This window comes from Coenobita brevimanus, chromosome 6 (genome assembly GCF_032717465.1).
Source record: "Coenobita brevimanus isolate Jiangsu-jjx chromosome 6, ASM3271746v2, whole genome shotgun sequence".
NCBI lineage: Eukaryota > Metazoa > Arthropoda > Malacostraca > Decapoda > Coenobitidae > Coenobita > Coenobita brevimanus.
In genome coordinates, this window is record NC_136959.1 from 31,084,820 (window position 1) to 31,092,552 (window position 7,733).

The following is a 7,733-nucleotide window of genomic DNA, read 5'->3' on the forward strand; positions in this document are numbered from 1 at the left end:
GAAGAAGGCATATAGTGAATGGTTGGCGAGTAGAGGTAGAGGAGAAGATGAGAGAGAGAAGAGAGAGGTATATGTGAGCAGGAGAAGGGAGGTTAAGAGACTGGTGAAGGAGAGTAAGAAGAAAGTGGATGAAGAGTTTGGGAGGAATCTGAGTGTGAAATGGAGGGAGAGTAAGAAATTGTTTTGGAAGGAGGTAAAGAAAGTAAGGCAGTGTGAAAGGGGAAATAGTAGGGGAGTGAAAGATAGGAATAATAGATTGTTGGTGGGGAAGAGAGAAAAATTGAGGAGATGGAAGGAGCACTCTGAGGATTTCTTGAATGTAGAGAGTGAGAGCAGTGTGAGTATAAGTGGTTGGGGAATGGCTGGGAGAAGAAGAGATGAGATGAGGGAGGAAGAGATCAGTAGGGCGGAAGTAGTGGAAGCGATGAAGAAGATTAAATTGCGAAAGGCCCCAGGAATTGATGGAGTGTGTGGTGAAATGCTTAGGTATGGGGGTGAGATTGTTGTGGAGTGGATATGGAAGTTGTGTAGATTGGCTTGGGAAGAGGGAAGGGTTCCAGAGGACTGGAAATCAGGTATAATTGTTCCTTTATACAAAGGAAAAAGGGAAAGAGAAGTATGTGGTAACCATAGGGGTATTTGCCTTCTTAGTGTGACTGGTAAAATATATGGTAGAATACTCATTGATAGGGTTAGGCATATGACAGAGGAGCTAGTTGGAGAAGAACAAGGGGGATTTAGGAAGGAAAAAGGGTGTGTAGATCAGATATTTGTTCTAAGATGTTTAGTGGAGAAGTATCTAGAGAAGGGAAGGAAAGTGTATGCTGCCTTCATGGACTTGGAGAAAGCTTATGACAGAATAGATAGGCAAGGTATGTGGAAGGTATTAAGAATATATGGAGTGGAGGGGAAATTGTTGAGTGCTGTGAAGAGTATGTACGAGGGAGCTAGGGCTACGGTGCGAGTGGATGGTGAGCTGAGTGAGTTCTTTGATCTCAGTGTGGGACTGAAACAGGGTTGTGTGATGTCTCCATGGCTGTTTAATATATACAGTACATGGATGGGATTGTAAAGGAAGTGCAAGGTAGGGCAGTGGATGTAGGGCTGGCCCTAATGAATGAGGGTGAGATTTGGAAGCTTTAGGTGTTGCTGTTTGCTGATGATACAGTATTGTTGAGTGAAGATGAATGGGAGTTGCAAGGTTTGGTGAATGAATTTGGGACAGTGTGTAGGAGGAGGAAGCTGAAAGTTAATGTATACAAAAGTAAAGTTATGGTGTTTGAGAGGAATGAAGTCACAGAGTGTGCAGTGAGGTTGGATGGTGAGGATATGGAGAATGTGAGTGCATTCAAGTACTTGGGTAGTGTGATGAGTAATGATGGAACTTTGGGGGATGAAGTGCGTGAAAGGGTACAGCAGGGAAGGAAGGTTGTTGGTACACTGAAGTCAGTGATGAGAAATAGGGAGGTGAGTATGGAAGTTAAGAAGTCACTGCATGATAGTATTGTGATCCCTACCCTGACGTATGGAAGCGAGGCGTGGACCTTGCAAGAGGGGAACAAGTCAAGAGTGAGAGCAGTGGAAATGAGTTACTTGAGAGGAGCATGTGGAGTGACGTGGAGGGACAGGTTGACGAATGAAGAAGTGAAGGAACGTTGTGGGGTAGATGTGGATGTGGTTGAGAAGATTAGGAGAAATACACTGAGGTGGTTTGGACATGTGGAGAGAATGGAGAATGAAAGACTGATTAAGAGGGTGTATGTAGGTGAGGTGGAGGGAGGGAGAGGGAGAGGTAGACCGAGGATGAGGTGGAGGGATGGAGTTGAGAGGTATATGAGGGAGGGGGGGGTGAGTTGGGAGGAGGGTAGTCAAATGGTGGGTGACAGAGCGACTTGGAGGCGTTTTGTCAGCGGCCACCCTTTGCGGGATTAGGGCGTCGGGCTATAGATAGATATAGATAGATAGATAGATAGAAAAGAGAGAGGTGTTGGGTGAAGGAGAAAAGAGAGAGGTTTTGGGTGAAGGAGAAAAGAGAGAGGTGTTGGGTGAAGGAGAAAAGAGAGAGGTGTTGGGTGAAGGAGAAAAGAGAGAGGTGTTGGGTGAAGGAGAAAAGAGAGAGGTGTTGGGTGAAGGAGAAAAGAGAGAGGTGTTGGGTGAAGGAGAAAAGAGAGAGGTGTTGGGTGAAGGAGAAAAGAGAGAGGTTTTGGGTGAAGGAGGAAAGAGAGTGGTGCTGGGTGAAGGAGAAAAGAGAGAGGTTTTGGGTGAAGGAGAAAAGAGAGAGGTGCTGGGTGAAGGAGAAAAGAGAGAGGTGTTAGGTGAAGGAGAAAAGAGAGAGGTTTTGGGTGAAGGAGAAAAGAGAGAGGTGTTTGATCAGGGAGAGGGGGTACTAACTAAAATCTTTAGATTGCCCTGAGAGGCAGGAGAAAAGCAGTATGATGATTGTACTAAAGGTGAATATGTAAAGGGGATGGTGTGTGTGTGTGTGTGTGTGTGTGTGTGTGTGTGTGTGTGTGTGTGTGTGTGTGTGTGTGTGTGTGTGTGTGTGTGTGTGTGTAATTATGGGATAAACTTGATATATCTCCTCACCCCACCTCCTACCCCTCCACTAGCCTTTGGGAGTAAAATATGACCAGGTTAATTATAAAGGGGGTAAGTCAAATCCCTCTAAGCTGCCAGAGGAGGTAATATGAAGGAGGAGCAGTGGCAGTAAATAAGACTGTAACAGCTCTGGATTACACTTAACACCCAAGCTTTACCATCACCGTCCAGTGTTCCCTCTCGTGTTTAAACCATGCTACACTCAGATAGGTTGACAATATTTCACAATATTTTACCAGGGGCTAGTCGATGAAAGGTTAGATTTAACCTTAATTATTTCCTACTGTATTTGTGAAGTCTCAGAGCAATGTAATCATCTGACGGCAACAACAATGAGTCTTAAATAAGTCATCGAACTGAAACAGTGAAGATCAGTCTGAAATATTACATCCCATAGTAGAAAAAATAATGGAAAATATACTGTCGTTATAATAATATTAGATTATTCCGGCGACGGAAAGACTAGAGGATTTGTAAAGAGATTATACATATCTGTCTCACTAACACCTTTATGACTCTCTCTCTCTCTCTCTCTCTCTCTCTCTCTCTCTCTCTCTCTCTCCAAACTGTGAAGTATTTGCCACTACAAACAGTCTTTAAACAAGGAAGTTCATCGCTGGAGAAATTGAATTATATTAATACAAGGTTTATTAAAGGTAAGCATAGTGTGGGTTTCAGAACAGGAGGTGAGGTGGTAACAGCCGTGGCCGCCCCACAAAACCACCAGCCACTGAGCTGCAGGAGTTGCCCATGCTGCCAGGCCAGCACCTCCGATTTATCACCCTGATATTATTACACAGTACGTTGCTTATATTAACCTCATTTTGTATTGGCTGTTACTCTATGTGTACTTTTCCCAGACAGTTATGAATTTGCGATACAAACCGTCTTTGGTGAACAACCATAACTTAGCAAACCTAGAGAAAGGTATCGTCGAATTACTGTTATTTGGAAGGTGACATGGACAACACCTAAGTATATACCTGCAACCTCCCCTGCCACCTGCCTACATGAACTCACCTCCACACATTAACCTCCTCACCGGAACAAGGAGGTTAGAATTATAGTTTTGCTAAATAATTGTATTACATTTATATTTCCAAGATGAAGGTTTGAGATGAATAAATTTTTAAGGAACCCATTCCTCTTCCCTGTCATTAACTATCATTTCGTTCAGTTAAAGTATACGGGAGCTGCGTTACAAACCATCCTCTATCATTTTCTCTTGAATACATGACGGGCATAACACTTTGGAATATGAGTGTGGCTTCACCCTGTCGTGACTGTGGTGAACCGGAGTGAATTCAGTCGGGCACACTGGGACTGCCGGCGGCATAAAATATGTGAATCGTTTGAGTGCATGATTTTTTTTCTTTTACAATTTGAAGGTACGGGGGAGTGATGGAATTAGGAGACACCACTGGTCAACGGACAGAGGGCATGTGGAAAACAGATGATACACAAAGAGGAACGGAGAATTTTACGAGTCAGACTAAGTACACATAGGTAAGGAGCACACGCGAGCCACAAAAGAAACAGGAACGACCGAGCAGTATAATCTAATATTTATAAAGTAGTAAAGGCAAGATGTGCGATAGAACACATTTGTATTAGATCCACATGTAAAGCACAAATAAGCGTGGAACATTAAAAATAACAGTCAGTCTGATAGGGCACACACAGCTGGGGCTGTACTGTCAGTTGGTGATGCAGAAAGTAACCTGGAGAGAAAATTGAGGAAGTCATGAACTGTGCTGGAGTTAAAAGAACGTTTTTGATAAATGAGGGATGTGATGGTTAAACTATTACAGAAACAAGCGAGAATTCTGATAGGACGACAGTTCGATTGAACGCTGAGGAAGGAAATAATTTAAGTGCCTGATATTCGTTCAAACAGCCTCTGCTGATGATCCTCAAGTCCTCTGGTATGTCATAAGTTCGGCCCATCCATTAGCATCACACAAGTTATGTACGAATATGTGAAGCACCGAGGAGGGCTTCTGAACATTACTTCGATCACAACTATCACGCCATTTACAAGCAGAATACTTTCACCTTGACTATACTCTCATCTCTGCACCTTATTGCCAATACAGTTTTGTTTTTATGCCACCACAACCCTTCCACTACAGTCATTACCACAATTCTTCCGCCACAAGTGTTACCACCATCACCCCAGCCATCTTCAGAGCCTTTGCACCATACGTGCCATTGCGATCAATTTACAGTACAGTACCACAGTCACTTCCACAGTCCGTGCCCCACAAATATAATCACTGTCACTCTGCCAATCATCACCACAGTCCTTCCACCACAGTTGCCACGCTGATTATCCCTTCGTAACTATATTAGCACTGTCATCCATTAGTTACACATACATACAGTACACATTTTACCACTTTATAGCGAGCAAAATGCGAAGATGTTAGCATCATCTATCGAGTACCAATTTTGTTACAAACTTCACCCTTCCACAACAGCCACCATCAACGTCCCACCACTACTGCTGCCAAATCATACCCAGTGTGTGTGTGTGTGTGTGTGTGTGTGTGTGTGTGTGTGTGTGTGTGTGTGTGTGTGTGTGTGTGTGTGTGTGTGTGTGTGCCACCATCAGCAGGTTTGTCAGACTGGAGTTTTTGCGTGTTAAGAATTTTCTATAATGAGAGGAATTTTTGTCCTTGTGGTGGTTGTGACTCTGCCCTCCTCACGTGGCTGCCGGAGTGGAGTGTAAATGTTGAGATGTGGTGGTGTGGTGGCGCTTGCTAAATATGGTGAGATATCGGTTTGGAGCAGTGAGGTGATGTATGCGAATAGGGTGAACTGTTTCATTTAGAACTAATGCAATGACATTATATGGGTAACTTATTGACAGGTCGATGAACAGTAATAGACAAGCAGCGAAACTACTATGATTGTAACGTCCACCAAATTATTTGCTAAATAATCTAATCTATAAACTCCATACCTTCACTCGAACTCCTGTCCACAAATACCCACATATCAGCATAAGCTGGGAAATCCTGCACTCTACATACATGAATGCTAATTTTCTATGGTATTAGGGTCTTTTTGTTGTATTACGTTGTAAGCGTACAAACCTAAAAGTGTGGATCGTTTTCGTGCGAGTTAGCTACTCAGTATTGTCACTGTGGCTAAATAGTGTATTCCATCCCACTGCTTGATCTTGATACACACTTTGAATGAAAGAAGTCACTTGAGGTAACATTGGTATCACTTTTCCGTAAGCTTTCCAATGATGTAGGTAGATTCGTTGTGGCTCTTATTATTTCTTACATAACCCACTTTGATACTTATTGTGACGCTTTTGAACTTTTTATTCTCAGTATGATAGTGATTTTGTTTTAATAAAATTAATTGGGTAGCACCATGTAAATTTCAATAAGTTTTCCAATTATAACTGTATGCCTGCTGTAGCTTTAGTATGTTCAGAGACAACACTGGCATTGGTATTTAGGTTGACATTTTGGCTTGTTATACAAATATGGTGATGAATATTGAGGAAAGTCTTTTAGGGAACACAAGTCACTTGTCAAAAATATTCAAACGATGTGTGCAGAACAGTTGTAGCTTCAACATATTCTGAATTAAAACATCGTTGATACTGAATTGGCATTTCTGACTGTTTTCAACAATAAGCTGGCATATTTTGAGAAACGTTATTTGCCAAATACTGTACCTATTACACTTTCAAGCGATGTGAGTGCATTCACAGTAATTTCAATAGTTTCTGAAAAAACACAATCTTAGTGCTTTGGTTATCACCCTTCAACCTGTCTGAGTGATGGAAACGTGCTAATATTCACAGTATCCACAGAGAGATGGCGGTTGCATATAATAACCCAGGTGCGAGGATCGTACTCTTCCTGCAGCTTACCACTGCTCCAGCGTTAGCTTCTTATACCGTTTAATCAGTAAAAAAAAAAAAAAAGTATATAGTGAATTCATCCATCCATCCATTGCCAGACGCCATGTATCCCAAATGGGGTGGCCAAGGGCTTAGAGTTAATTGTTTTACAGGGAGGGGCACTAATCCTCCACCAACCCCACTTGACACGTAGGGATGCCAACAGCATCTGGTGTTCCCAGGCAGTCACCCATCCAAGTACTAACCAGACCCAACGTTGCTTAACTTCGCTGATCGGACGGGAAGCGGTGTACTCAACGTGGTATGGCCGTTGGTATAGTGAATGAAATGTAAAATTGTGAAAGTTCTCTCTCTCTCTCTCTCTCTCTCTCTCTCTCTCTCTCTCTCACAGACACACACACACACACTGAACTTAAAGCTATCCTTCTACTACAGATGAAGACGGCTGCTATGTGTTTCTGTCTCTGATGCCAAGGCGTGTGACTGTACAAACCAATTCTGGATCCGCAAACTTTGCCACACAGCTGGTATGTCAAGTTTGGGTTTGCTGGGAAAACTTTGTTTTGGTTATGCCTCCGTTGTCTACGCTCTTCTCTGGCCACACACACACACACACACACACACACACACACACACACACACACACACACACACACACACATTGGCTATGTCAAAAGAGAATGACGAATGAGAGACTGCCTAGGAAAGTGTATTGGCGTGAGGTGGAGGGGGAAGGGAGAAAACAGAGGATGAGATGGACGGATGGGGGAGGAAATTAAGTAAAAGAATGAGGTGTGAGTTGGAAAGAGGACAGCTGATGGCAGTGGGCAAGGTGACATGGCGGCGATTGGTCTGTGACGACCCACTGGGGATGAGATCTGGCTATAGAAGAGACAGAGAATGGGTTGTGTGTATGGACATGAATTATCTCTACATTTGTATCTCGATTTTTTATGTATATACATACATACAAAGATATATATATATATATATATATATATATATATATATATATATATATATATATATATATATATATACATAGATACAGTACATATATATACATACATAGATAGATACAGTATATATATATATATATATATATATATATATATATATATATATATATATACATAGATACAGTACATATATATACATACATAGATAGATACAGTATATATATATATATATATATATATATATATATATATATATACATATATATATATATATATATGGATAGATAGAT

At 41.8% G+C, this 7,733-nt stretch overlaps 1 non-coding gene across 1 annotated transcript; it reads right to left on the minus strand.

Annotated features, from left to right (window-relative positions):
• Positions 1–6,680: 6,680 nt before the first annotated feature.
• Positions 6,681–6,799, minus strand: LOC145403202 (5S ribosomal RNA). The gene has a single exon (XR_013897945.1). It is a non-coding gene; the product is annotated as a 5S ribosomal RNA (ribosomal RNA).
• Between the last annotated feature and the right edge of the window lie 934 nt (positions 6,800–7,733).